Source organism: Leopardus geoffroyi, chromosome B3 (assembly GCF_018350155.1).
Source record: "Leopardus geoffroyi isolate Oge1 chromosome B3, O.geoffroyi_Oge1_pat1.0, whole genome shotgun sequence".
NCBI lineage: Eukaryota > Metazoa > Chordata > Mammalia > Carnivora > Felidae > Leopardus > Leopardus geoffroyi.
Window position 1 is genome coordinate 85,588,141 of NC_059337.1, and position 15,060 is coordinate 85,603,200.

General features: G+C 38.6%; 1 long non-coding RNA gene across 1 annotated transcript in view; it reads left to right on the plus strand.

Moving 5' to 3' along the window:
* Nucleotides 1–15,060, plus strand: part of LOC123582261 — a 52,527-nt gene that overhangs the window by 25,415 nt on the left and 12,052 nt on the right. The window contains exon 3 of the long non-coding RNA XR_006704289.1: nucleotides 8,477–8,571. This is a non-coding gene — a long non-coding RNA (uncharacterized LOC123582261). The remainder of the gene's footprint in view (nucleotides 1–8,476; nucleotides 8,572–15,060) is intronic.

Genomic DNA, 15,060 nt, shown 5'->3' on the forward strand with positions numbered 1-15,060 from the left:
ATAGAAGGACACTATATAATTGTAAGCTGAACAGTCCAAAAAGAAGATGTAACAATTGTAAATGTTTATTCACCCAACATGGAAGCACCCAAATACATAAAGCAACTATTAACAAACATAAAGGAAGAAATTGATAGTGATGCAATAATAGTTGGGGACCTTAACACCCCACTTTCATCAGTGGATATATCATCCAGATGGAATATTAACAAGGAAACTGTTTTTGAATGACACATTGGGCCAGGTAGACCTAACAGATATATTTAGAACATTTCATCAAAAGGCAGTGGAATACACATTCTTTCAAAGTGTACATGGAACATTTTCCAGAATTTATATTAATAACTGGTGTTTTTTGACTTTGTTGGTTCTTCTTTTTCTAGCTCTGTTAGGTGGAAGGGTTAGGTTGTTTATTTGAGATTTTTCTTTCTTCTTGAGGTAGACCTATATTGCAATAATGTTCCCTCCTAGAATAGCTTTTGCTTCATCCCAGAGATTTTGGACCGTTGTGTTTTCATTTTCACTTGTCTCCATGTATTTTTTTAAATTTTTTCTTAGAGTTTCTATTTCTCTGCTTATATTATCTGTAAATTCTTGCATGTTGTTCACTTTTCCTGTTAGAGCTCTTAACATACTAATCATAGTTATTTTATTTTATTTTATTTTATTTTTTTTATTTTATTTTTTTTTTCAACGTTTATCCATTTTTGGGACAGAGAGAGAGCATGAACGGGGGAGGGTCAGAGAGAGGGAGACACAGAATCGGAAGCAGGCTCCAGGCTCTGAGCTGCCAGCACAGAGCCCGACGCGGGGCTCGAACTCACGGACCGCGAGATCGTGACCTGGCTGAAGTCGGACGCTTAACCGACTGCGCCACCCAGGCGCCCCTAATCATAGTTATTTTAAATACTAGCCTGATAATTCTAAAATCATGTCAAATCTGAGTCTGCTGCAAAGCTTTTTGTGTCTATTCAAACTATGATTTTTTTTTCCCATTAATATGCCTTTTGATTTTTTGTTGAAAGCCAGACAGAATGTATTGACTGGGCAAGAGGAACTGTGGTATATAGGTCTTTAGTATGAAATTTTGTTTATCTGGCTAGAAGTTAGACTATGGCTGCAGGTATCAGAGGCTTCAGGTTCTTCTAGTATCTTGTTTTTGTTTCCTCTGTGTATTTGGGTTTTCCTAGTAACTTCTTAAATAGTCTGTGTCTTGCAGCTGTCTTAGTTGTAATCCTTTGTTATTTATCCTGGAGCTCTGTTGATATGATGGTAAGATATTAGGAAGGGAAAATGTTCTGTTATCTCATAACTGTGTGTACACACACACACACACTTATATAAATTATACATATATATTTATGTATTTTGGCAAGAGTCCCTGGGCTGTGACTTTCAGAACAGTTTCTTGGGGTTCCTCCCTGCTCCCCACCCCCACTATGTGAGACTGAGAGACTAGCCGAGGGTTGCATTGGCTAATTGTCCTTGCCCTGGTAAAATAAGGCTTTTGCAAAGTAGTTTCCCTTGGGAGCTGGCTTTATTACAGAGACTAGAAAGAGAAATAGAATGCTGTAGGCACATTTCAAAATGGATAACTTCCCCCTGTGTATATTTCAAAAAGATTACTTTTCCTCCTCTCCGTGCTGGAAGCAAGAGGCGATTTTTCTCACTCACTATGACAACCTGATGGGTCTCTTGAAGGTAAAACTTATGAAAGTATTGGAGTCTCCCTAAGGCTGGGCCCTCTGATGTTTTTAACTTTCAAGCTAGTTCATACTGAGTGACCAGCAATTTGTCAATTACAATTTAAGCATCCCTATGGGTGCTGGCTTCAGACAGTAGCTTCTGCTCCTGATAAGTGGTGAATTTCTGTATTTGCCTGTCTCCAGTTTTTGAGGAAATGGTTTGCTCTGTGACCAGAACTTTCTTACGAATCTAAGGAGAGTTACTGATTTTTTGTTTGTTCAGGTTTCTTCTTGCTGTGAAGACAGGAGTGATGACTTCCAAACTTTTCACATCCAAAGAGTGAAAACCCAAAGCCTTCTACATAGAATTTAGAACTAAATATGAAAAGTAAAGTAATGGAACTTCTGTAGTAATCACATATAAATGTATCTTCATCACTTGAGGCAGACAGGTATTCTTATACAGGTCCAAAAAAAGCACTAATTATAAAGGAAAAGGTGGATAAATTGGACTTCATTAAAATTTAAAACTTCTTTTCATCAGTGGACATCTTTGAGATGGTGAAAATACAACTCAGAGTAGGAAAAGGTATTGACAGTACTAATAGTTTTGGCAGTACAAAGATTAATATCCAGCATGAAGAACTCCGGTACCCAAGACTTACATTCAGATTATGAGAGGAACTCCTACAAGTCAAAAAGAAAAAGACAGCCCACTTTTTAAAATGGACTAAGATCTTGACCAGGTACTTCTCAAAGCAGATACCCAGGTAAAAGAAAATCTTATTAAATGTTACTCAAAATAAAGATTGCCTTAGGAGCAGTGTGCGGGTTGGATTGGGAAGAGGTAAGAATGAAGGATCAGGAGTCATTAGCAATAGCCAGGTGAGATGTGAAGAGGGCCTGCACTAAGGTAGTGTGGTTAGAGAGGAAGTTGGTACAGTTAGCTGAAATCAGGAGTGTAGGAAAAATAGCAGGTTTGGCTGACTGTGTATGTGTACGTAGGCTTAGTTTGAAACATGTCAGGATTGGGCGCCTTTGGGATACCCAGGTAGAAATGTCTCATAAACCGGTCAAATGTCTAATTTCAACATTTGTGGTTGTCATTTGATTGTTTAGCTCAATAAGGCTCAATAAAGTGAGTCAGCAAACGAAATCATTTTACCTGTAACACCTTCCTTTACATAAGAATCTCTTATATAATAAGAAACAAGTGCCTTAACGAATATTGTGCTCTCCACCAGTGCTTTATCCCACTTAAGGTGAATTTTCATGGCACAAATTTCCCCCTCAGAAAAAAGGTACAAATTCTTGCAAGAACTCTGTAAGAGGTGAAGATTAAATGACCAAAGGATGTAATTACCTTATCATTAAAGATTCTGGAGTTTACAATTATACTGTTGGAGCTCCAAGGTAATTATATGACTAAGAAATATTTTTCCTACTTACCTATCTCTACACCCAGTGTGAATCAACGGAAAAGATACGAGACAGAAAAGAGAATCCTTTATAACAATTTGGGATTACACAGTAAAAACTTTCCTTTATCAAGAAAACCTAATCAGATGATGTTATACGAACTACTTTAGATGTATAAGCATCTGGTTGTTACCTCAACTCCCCAGGAGTTCATGAGTGGCTTTCCTAATATTATATTTTTATGTATCATTAGTCTTTAAGTTGCAGTCATTTGTAGCATGAGACAATCTGAATAGACCCATTGTCCTTAGATGACACAGGAATAAACAATACATTAATAATTAAAGAAGTCCATATTCAACCCATCTGCACAGTTGACCCTGACAGATTTTTTTTTTAATGTTTATTCATTTTTGAGAGAGAGAGCAGAGACAGAGAAGGGCACAGAGAAGGGCAGAGAGAGGGAGACACAGAATGTGAAGCAGGCTCCAGGCTCCAATCTGTCAGCCTGACGCAGGGCTCGAACTCGTGGACTGCAAGATCATGACCTGAGCTGAAGTCCGATGCTTAACCCACTGAGCCACTCAGGTGCCCAAGTCTGCCAGATCTTATTGTTAGATTTGCTTGATTGAAAATCTCTTCCTCTCTTTCTTTGTCCCCTACACAACTTCACAATAGACTTGGAATCCCTGGGCTACGGCAGTATCATTCAGGGCTTGGTTATTGAATTGTATGACCAAACTGTCAGTGAAAGCAATTTGTATTCCTACACAATCCATTTATAACAAATCACCTTTTTTTTTGTTAGGATGTTATCACTGTCCCTACTTTAGCCAAAATGCTAATAAAGAAATTACATCATTTCTAAGACCATGCTGTCAGTCAATCAGTAATGGAGTTTGGACCGGTACTGGGAACATCTAGGTACTGATTCAAGACCACATCAGTTCTCCAACAGAAATGTTTTTAAACTTAGCAAAATTTCAGTAAATTATGAATGATGGAATTTTTTTCTTTTTGAAGAAAAATTTAACAATCTTTACATAAATAGCTGCTTAAGAATTGAAAAATGAAACAAGTTTAAAACCTCTAAAGCATAAGTGCTTGTCTTAGGTTTTGTTGTATAAATTGATTGAAATATAAAATAAAAATAAGCCTAAGTGGGGAGGAATTAGAAGGGGACATTAAAGAATATGTCACTTGCCCCCATATATTTCTTGCTTTTCTGATCAAGTTAGAATTTTCAGCTTTTTTTTTGGTACCTTTTCCTTATAGAATCCAGCCTCAACAGTGAAAAGTGGAAAAAGCAATTTTGACACCCAGTGTAGAAAGAAAGGAAGGAAGAACAAAGGAAAAAAGGTGCTAGGAAAGGAAGGAAGAAGGGAGGAAAGAAAGAAGGCAGGGAGAGCAGCAGGAAGAAAGGATAGAAGGAGGGAAGGGAAATCTAGACGTAAAATATAACAGGAATGGGCTAACTTCCAAAAGATAAGGCCACATAGGCTGAAATCCTATTTGGGCTCTGATTGTAGAGGAATTCTGCCCATACCTAGAGGGACTTTTGACTAAAACCTGTGAAATCTAATATTCTGTTATGAATGTTTAATGATATCAGGAGTTTTATCAATGTATTCAAGGTCAAGAAATGTTTCTTTTAAAAATATAAGGATATGAATCCTCCTTTGTCAAACTCATTAACAGAAAATGATACCTTTATTATTTGCCAGTGGATTCCAATAAATTATTATCTAATGCAAAAATAATCTTAGGAGCTAAGATTAAATATTATTTAAATCATGGAACCAAGCCCTATAGTCAGACATGACCTCAATAATGCAAATGTATTTGTGAATAGCTGGGAAGACAAATTCATTTACAAAAACAGACAGTGTCAGGAGAAGATTAAAATATATATGCACCACATAGATGAAATAATTGTAATCAGGACAGTGGAATTACCACAATTGGAGAATTTCACTGAATAGCTGAATTTCATGTATAACACAATCAAATTTTCTGCCTCATTCAGTCTCACCAGTGTTCATTTCCTAGATGTTCTGATTAACTTAAACTGTGGTTAATTGAACATGGAAATTTCCAGAAAACTATAGACAAGAACAATTTTCTATGGACAATTTCTACCTATACTTGTAAGACTTAGAGGCCATATAGATAGAGTGAGATAGGCGAGATGAATTATATTTTTACTAAATGTCTGTCTGGAACTAAGAGATTTTATTTGTGAGGATGTAAAGGAAGGAGCTATAAAAATACTAAGGTTAAAGCATTTATTTGAAAAGAGGAATATAAATAGTAATGAATGAATTTCATTGTTCATTGGTAGAAAATATTTTAGACAATTTCAAAGTTGCAGTCTTAAACTGAGCTTGCATTCATATGTTATTTTATAAAGGGAATTTGCCATTCAAGTGCACTTTATTTATTTTTTTTTTTAATTTTTTTTTCAATGTTTATTTATTTTTGGGACAGAGAGAGACAGAGCATGAACGGGGGAGGGGCGGAGAGAGAGGGAGACACAGAATCGGAAACAGGCTCCAGGCTCTGAGCCATCAGCCCAGAGCCTGACGCGGGGCTCGAACTCACGGACCGCGAGATCGCGACCTGGCTGAAGTCGGACGCTCAACCGACTGCGCCACCCAGGCGCCCCTCAAGTGCACTTTAAAAGCTAGTCATTCTTGGGCACCCGGGTGGCTCAGCCAGTTAAATGTCCGACTTCCGCTAAGGTCACTATCTCACAGTTCATGAGTTCAAGCCCTGTGTTGGGCTCTGTGCTGACGGCTGGTAGTCTGGAGCCTGCTTTGGATTCTGTGTCTCCCTCTCTCTCTCTGTTCCTCCCCTGTTCACACTCTGTCTCTGTCTCTCTCTCAAAATTAAATAAAGATTAAAAAAAATTTAAAGCTAGTCATTCTTTTCGTCATGCTAAATTAGAAAATTTCAGTAAAAGGCTTTACATGGGTTAAAATTAGGAGTATGTTTAAAAACAACTATCCTTACTTGGACACTTGTAGATTTATTGACTCTTAGTTTTCACATCTAGATGGATAATTAAAAAACACTGGTTACCTTAATCTGTACATTTCTCCATTATACCCTATGTCCCCACTCCTTTAACTAAATTGCTCAGCAGTTCTGCATTGCTGCCAGTAGTCATCAGACAATATGTTCAGAATATAAACAACTGGAAGATGATATTTTCATAGTATTGGTATTTAATGTTGATGAAATTGATATCATAGGACAAGTCATTTCTTCAGGTGACATCGCATCTTACTTTGACCAGAATGTGGGACTAGTCCCAGTTATCTCACTCTATTACTAGAGCAATGTATTGGTAGTCATAGACTCACAGGGCTTAAAGGTCTATTAATTAAAGCTATCTTAAAGATGAATTCACCCAATCTTGAGTCTACGTAATGTCTACCAACCCTTGGTTACTATTATCATTTTAGTGCTGATGTTACTAATGTAAACATTTATCAGTATGTGTTATAGCATGCCCACATATGTTATCTTTTAATTCTTGTGACCATGAGCCATTGGCATGTTTTCCTGATTGGATTCAATCATCACTAGACACTCAGGAACATCTGAATTGTTGAGACAGGGTTTGTGAGAACAGTCTGAGATCTGCCAGTATTATTGATAAGAGAGAACAGCAGCAACATAAGAGATAGGACATTAAAGGGTGATAAGCCTTGATATTTACATCCGAAATAATTCTATAAAAGACATGAAAATATCAAATGGTAGAACTGGAAAGGGGCACCTGGGTGACTCAGTCAGTTAAGCGTCTGACTTCGGCTCAGGTCATGATCTCACGGTTCGTGAGTTCGAGCCCCGCGTCGGGCTCTGTGCTGACAGCTCAGAGCCTGGAGCCTGCTTCAGATTCTGTGTCTCCCTCTCTCTCTGCCCCTTTCTCACTCATGCTCTGTCTCTCTCTCAAAAATAAATAAAACACACACACACATACACACACACACACACACACACACACAAAGAAAGAAAAAGAAAAAAAAAAAAGAACTGGAAGTAACCTTGATCTGTCCAGGCTGATACTCTTATTTTACACATAAGGAGCCACAGTGGGTCACTGACTACTCGAAGATCACACAGCTAGTGAAGGAATATTCTCTGGGATACCAAGTCAAAAGCAGCATGGCTGGAAGTGGAGGGAGTAGAGAGCAGATGGAATAGTTCATAAGACTATGTTAAGACTATGATGAAAGGACAGTGGAGGAAACAGTGAAAAAGCAAGAATATGTGATGCTTGGAGAAGGTAGTCAAAGGGTAGTATCTTTTTTATGTACACACCCCCACTACATCAAGCACAGCTGTCCCGCCCCAATGTTAGAATATAGAACAAACTACATGTTTTTCTGAAGTCCTGTGGTCTTTCTGTCTCTACTACCTCTTTAAGTGACTCAACAGTTGTGTGTGTGTGTGTGTGTGTGTGTGTGTGTGTGTGTGTGTGTGTGTGTGTGAATGCATGTGATTATTTCCATTTTGACCATTACCTTCATTTATTTACCCCCAGCATAACATAATTACAACAGATTGAGAGTTAACAAAAAATAAAAAAGAAAGAAAGAAATCCTGCAATATATGACAACTTGAATGAACCTTGAGGGTATTGTACTAAGTACAATAAGCCAGTCACAGAACACTAGTGTTTCTTGACTTGATTGAATCATGTAAGCATGATTCTACTTATGTAAGTCATCTAAAATAGTCAAACTCATAGAAGCAGAGAATTGAATGGTGGTTTCCAGGAACTGGGGGGAAGGTGGGTGGAAATGGGGAACTGCTAATCAACAGGTATAAAGTTCTAGGGGTGCCTGGATGGCTCAGTCGGATAAGCGTCTGACTTCTGCTCAGGTCTTGATCTCATGGTTCGTGCGTTTGAGCCCCGCAACAGGCTCTTTGCTGACAGCACAGAGCCTTACTTTGGATCATGTCTCCCTCTCTCTCTGCCCCTCCCACCACCTCAAAACTAAACAAACATTAAAAAAAAAAGGTGTAAAGTTTTAGTCATGCAAGATGAGTAAATTCTAGAGTTCTGTGTTTATAATTTACAATACTGTATTAAACACTTAAAAAATCTGTTTAAGAGGGTAGGTCTTATGTTAAGTGTTCTTATCACAATAAAATCATACATAAATAAACCAATCCCTTGCTTCTAATCTCAAAAAGCATTTATTTAAATTTAAGAATGAGTCAAAAAGAAAGACAGTTACCACAATTATTTAAAGAAAACTTGAAATGTTATAGGTATTTTACTGATTACCTGTCCCTTAAGTATAATGAAATAATTAGACAAGTATTTCCTATTTATTTTTCCTTTTTGATTTTTGTAGAAATTAATAGAATCTTTGAATATCTGGTACCGGAAGATAATGAAACTAGTGATTTGGAGCAGTAGAAGAACTCACGGGATGAAGTTTCACATTTGGTGAGGCAAATAGAGTTTTTATAGGGCTTACTGCCTTTGAAAACTCTTGAAAATTTGCTTAGTGGTTTGTGACTCCTGAAACATATCAAACCTTGAAAAGCTATCAGTGAACAGGATGAGAAATTCTCTTTCAAATGCAGTTAGAGGCACTGTAAAAACGAGCAATTCTAAACCTACTGCACAATCAAAATTGCTCAAAGGAACTACCATCCCCAAAGGTTTGCATGTTTCTCTTATCAGTCAACCAAGATGAACAGTAAATTCAAGAAGTCGTATTATTATTGCTTTATCCATCTATCTGTTCCTCCATCTATTGTTCACGTATCCATCCAGTGTCTGTGGCATGCCTGATTTAATGCTAGGTGGTATGCTAAAGTATTTTAGGTACTGTAGAGCAACAGCATGCTCACAAATTTCCTTTGACTTTAGACTAAGTTCTTGATGCCTTTTCAGTAAAATATGCCACAGAGAATGTAATGACTAAACATAATCCTTCCAAAGCAAAGCAGAATATGTGTGAATTATTAAGTCTTGGCCGTGTCTGAAGTTTTAGTTCTAAATGTTATAAATTGTTTTCATTTTAATGCAAGTAATACATTAATCCATTTAATTTGTTAAAAATTCAAATATTCCTGGCAAAGCAAAAGTACTGTTTCCCAGCCCAAGTGTTTGATGTGTGTCCTTATAAATGCAAATGTATACATTTCCATAGTTTTTATGTCAGTAGATTCGTATGCATTGTTCTGCATCCAGCTTTTTGCACTTCATACATCTAGCGGATAATTCATTGCAGTCATCTGGAAAATCTCTCTGTAGCTACTAGGGAATGCATGTTTATCATTGGTTTAATAGTCACTTTCATGTGTCAGGCAGAAAGAGAAACTATAATATTCATCTTGTCTAATAGTTAATGTTGTGAGGCAACTGTGGAGGGATTGCCAATTTTCTCGTGGTTTTCTTTCTAAATTTATGCCCTTCTACTGAAGAGTTGAAGAGTTAACATAGACAAAAATGTAAACACTGTTGCCTGTACAAGAAGGTTAAAATTGGAGTTTGCATGGTATAGTTACCATTGGGGAAAATACCATCTGAACTTTATAGTGTCTGACAAGTTGGGGTAGGATGGGCAGTTCATATCTTCTGGCTATAAATTCTAAGGTGATCGACAAGGGCTATACTGTATTCTCTATGTGGAATATAATGAGTTTCATGGTTGATTAGCTTTGTGGCTGAGAGGTGAAACTCTTACATGTTAGAACAAGTGCCTCAGTAACTAAGACCGTTTGAAATCCAACAATGCTGAATGCAAAGGTATTTTAATAGTTTTCTCCTTTTTGCAGGATGATTAATCCTATTATGATTTCACCAATATATTTTATATTGAAATCTTCATCATTTTCTAATACATTACAAAGAATGGAAGAAGCTAGCTGGTCTATTTCTTTCTGTTGTGTTAGCTCTCTTGGCTTCTTTGTACTCTGGTGAAAAGATGTCGATACATAACTTCTAGATGCCATGATTAATTGTGTCATTATAAATGGTTTATTCTAACTGGCCTCCAGAACCACAGGTTAAAGTATACAGTTTCATTCACAAAGAAGACTAAAGAAACTTTCACTTTTGCATCAAATGCTTGGAGTTTGTTAACTCTGCCAGTTGTGTTCAGTCCTGGGTAGAATGTGGCCTCATTATGCAACTGTACTACCAAATCCTAGCTTCTCAATGTTAGCCAGAACTGCCTTCTTCCTCAGGGGCCTAAATCTCCTCCCAGAACCTAGGGGAGTGTAAACAAATCCCTTTCTGCCAGGGTTACATGAAAAGCCAAGTCATCATCCAACACAATAAAATAAGCTTGTGAAAGAAAGAACCAATCAAACCTCTTTGATTCTAAGACTTAGGGAAAGCACTTATAAAACCTCATAGTCTGCCCATCAGAGGGGAAAAAAGGCTCCCATTAAATGGGAAGAGTACTCATTTTAAGCACTCTAAAATGTTAAGATTTTTAAAATACAGTGCTTAACATTCTGTAGAGCTACAACAAAGAATATGCTAACCTTAGTATTTACATGCCAAGCTTCTGCCAAGCCATTTCATAATGTACCTTTAAAAAATTTCAAGCTTTCTTACAAAAAAAGATACCGCCTCCCTCCCCTGCTGATGGCTGGCATGTTCCCAGGCAATGAATTGTATAATTTTGAAGTTCCAGTGAGGCTGGTAGCTTGAAGGTAAAGCTCCTGCCAATAATATTGTTTTACACGATGCTCAGAACTGTTACTGCTGAATGGTTTATTTTCTATCATGATATTTTCTCTGTATGACTTAGGCTGATTAGACCACTTTTTTGTCAGGCCAGTTTCATGTACGTTGTCTATATTCTGGAAAGTGGAATTAACCACCTGTTGGTTCCATTTCTGTTATTCTTACCCTTACAAAAGGATGTCCCTGCTTTAATAAACCATCATGTTCTTACATTCCTTCCATTATAACCTATTATTGGCTTAATTAAGCTATTGATCTGATAATTAATTAATTTCTACTTTTTACATGGCTGCAGAAATTCTTTGTTATTACCCTAATAATATGTTAGAAGTAGAGTGTTTCCCAAAACCGGTATAGATAGCATAACATAACAGGTATACATAGAGCCCTGTCCACTGGGGTGCAATAATATTACCAGAAACTCAAAGATTAAAAAAAAATAAAGACAGAAGATTTTAAGGACAGCTTAGGACTATAGTAGAAAAAAATACAAGTACCATAATTATATTAGAATGATAAAACTTCGGTGCTAAAACAGGGACCTATGAGACTATCTAGTTGACCCCTAATTTTACACATGAAGAAACATGAGGCACAGAGAGGTAAGAAATCTGTCCCAAATCACATAACTGGATCAGTAGTAGAGGAGACTGAACCTGTCATTTGATTCAGTCAGAGAGCTTTTAATTTCACATACGGAATCTGGAATGCACCATTTCAAAACTCAGCTGTGAGGCAAACATAGTACATTTTGAATATTTTTTGAATTTTTAAATCTATGGGTAATGTGTCCTAAATATATAATTGTAGTATAAGATTAAAATAGTACTCAAAGATCTATTTATGTCGAATGCATAAATGATACAGTTTAAAAACATTTATGAATATGTATTACCATTATTAATGGTGTCTTAGATCTCTAATGAGTATTGTGTGTGTGTGTGTGTGTGTGTAAGTACACAAATTCCTTTGTGTGAAAGAGGTGCAAATGGATTCAGGTACAATCAGAATCTCACAAACTCTTCTGTCTATTTCTGGCATCTGCTTTGACCAGAATAGCTTTTTGAAGTTTAGAAGTGTTTGCTCTCTTTTTCTAGTTGGTTATTATATATTCAATGACAATTTAAAGTGAAGTAGGAATGTGGAACAGGCTAATTTATTTGTCCTATCATCTTTCCTCCTATAGATCTGGTTGGGTTTGAAAGAGCAATAAATTGCACCCTTTGCCCTCCCAGGTTCTGTACAAAATAAATAAAATAGAAGAATCAGACGGGAGAGAAAAAGTGGCCAGGAGCATTACAGTTGGCAGAGCTCTATGCCCATGGAAGGAAACATAAAGCTCTTGGAAAAGCGTCCCCACTTCTCCACTTATTGACCTCCTACCATGGTCCAGGCATTATGCAAGGACTGAAAATACAACACTAAGTAAAACACAGTCCTTGCCCTTTGTGAGCTCCTAGACTAGTGGATGAATTGGATTTATAACAAAGATTTATGGTATAATACATTAACTGCTGTCATAGAAGTATGCCAGAAATCTAGGACCATAAAGTCTAGAATGTTGAACTATGCCTGGAAGTGATACTGTGTATGCTGGGCAATAGGACATGTATTTTGAGATGTTCAGGTTTATGTTTATGTTTTGAAAATGCTAGAGATTTTCTGATGCTGGGAGGGTATTATTTATGCTTATTTCATTTTATAAATGTGGATCTTTTTGTTGTTGTTTGCAAATAGAAGGTGTGTAATACATATTAAATGACTAATAGTTTGAATTCAAATGAATTTCTCAGTAGCAACAGGGAAAGAATAGCCTCAGTTCAGTATTCTGAACAAAGACACCAATTAGTCTAACAATTGGTTCAGCCAATTCCTTTTAGATTTTCATTTGCTCATTGGAGTTGATGAAGCTAGACATTAATTTTGACACCCTTTAAATACACCCTGATTCTAGCTGGGAAGGGAAGATGGCGGCGTAGGAGGACGCTGGGCTCACCGCGCGTCCTGCTGATCAATTAGATTCCACCTACACCTGCCTAAATAACCCAGAAAACCGCCAGAGGATTAGCAGAACGGAGTCGCCGGAGCCAAGCGCAGACGAGAGGCCTACGGAAGAGGGTAGGAAGGGCGGCAAGGCGGTGCGCGCTCCACGGACTGGCGGGAGGGAGCCGGGGCAGAGGGGCGGCTCCCAGCCAAGCAGAGCCCCCGAGTGTGGCTGAAAAGTGGAGGGGTCTGACGGACTGTGTTCCGACAGCAAGCGCGACTTAGCTTCTGGGAGGTCATAAGTTAACAGCTCTCCTCGGAAAGCGGGAAGGCTGGAGGACAAAGGGAGGGAGAGCTGCTGAGCCCCCAGACGACAGAGCTCAGTTTGGTGGGGAACAAAGGCGCTCGCCAGCGCCATCTCCCCCACCCATCCCCCAACCAAAATCCCAAAGAGAACCAGTTCCCACCAGGGAACTTGCTCGCTCCGCACAAACACCCAACTCTGCTTCTGCGGAGCCAAACCTCCGGCAGCGGATCTGACTCCCTCCCGCTGCCACAGGGCCCCTCCTGAAGTGGATCACCTAAGGAGAAGCGAGCTAAGCCTGCCCCTCCTGCCCCTGTGCACCCTGCCTACCCACCCCAGCTAATACGCCAGATCCCCAGCATCACAAGCCTGGCAGTGTGCAAGTAGCCCAGACGGGCCACACCACCCCACAGTGAATCCCGCCCTTAGGAGAGGGGAAGAGAAGGCACACACCAGTCTGACTGTGGCCCCAGCGGTGGACTGGGGGCAGACATCAGGTCGGAGTGCGGCCCCGCCCACCAACTCCAGTTATACACCACAGCACAGGGGAAGTGCCCTGCAGGTCCTCACCACGGCAGGGACTATCCAAAATGACCAAGCGGAAGAATTCCCCTTAGAAGAATCTCCAGGAAATAACAACAGCTAATGAGCTGATCAAAAAGGATTTAAATAATATAACAGAAAGTGAATTTAGAATAATAGTCATAAAATTAATAGCCGGGCTTGAAAACAGTATAGAGGACAGCAGAGAATCCCTTGCTACAGAGATCAAGGGACTAAGGAACAGTCATGAGGAGCTGAAAAACGCTTTAAATGAAATGCAAAACAAAATGGAAACCACCACAGCTCGGATTGAAGAGGCAGAGGAGAGAATGGGTGAACTAGAAGATAAAGTTATGGAAAAAGAGGAAGCTGAGAGAGAGATAAAAAAATCCAGGAGTATGAGGGGAAAATTAGAGAACTAAGTGATACACTAAAAAGAAATAATATACGCATAATTGGTATCCCAGAGGAGGAAGAGAGAGGGAAAGGTGCTGAAGGGGTACTGGAAGAAATAATAGCTGAGAACTTCCCTGAACTGGGGAAGGAAAAAGGCATTGAAATCCAAGAGGCACAGAGAACTCCCTTCAGACGTAACTTGAACCGATCTTCTGCACGACATATCATAGTGAAACTGGCAAAATACAAGGATAAAGAGAAAATTCTGAAAGCAGCAAGGGGTAAACGTGCCCTCACATATAAAGGGAGACCTATAAGACTCGTGACTGATCTCTCTTTTGAAACTTGGCAGGCCAGAAAGAATTGGCACGAGATTTTCAGTGTGCTAGACAGAAAAAATATGCAGCCGAGAATCCTTTATCCAGCAAGTCTGTCATTTAGAATAGAAGGAGAGATAAAGGTCTTCCCAAACAAACAAAAACTGAAGGAATTTGTCACCACTAAACCAGCCCTACAAGAGATCCTAAGGGGGACCCTGTGAGACAAAGTACCAGAGACATCACTACAAGCATAAAACATACAGACATCACAATGACTCTAAACCCGTATCTTTCTATAATAACACTGAATGTAAATGGATTAAATGCGCCAACCAAAAGACATAGGGTATCAGAATGGATAAAAAAAAACAAGACCCATCTATTTGCTGTCTACAAGAGACTCATTTTAGACCTGAGGACACCTTTAGATTGAGAGTGAGGGGATGGAGAACTATTTATCATGCTACTGGAAGCCAAAAGAAAGCTGGAGCAGCCATACTTATATCAGACAAACTAGACTTTAAATTAAAGGCTGTAACAAGAGATGAAGAAGGACATTATATAATAGTTACAGGGTCTATTCATCAGGAAGAGCTAACAATTATAAATGTCTATGCGCCGAATACCGGAGCCCCCAAATATATAAAACAACTACTCATAAACATAAGCAACCTTATGGATAAG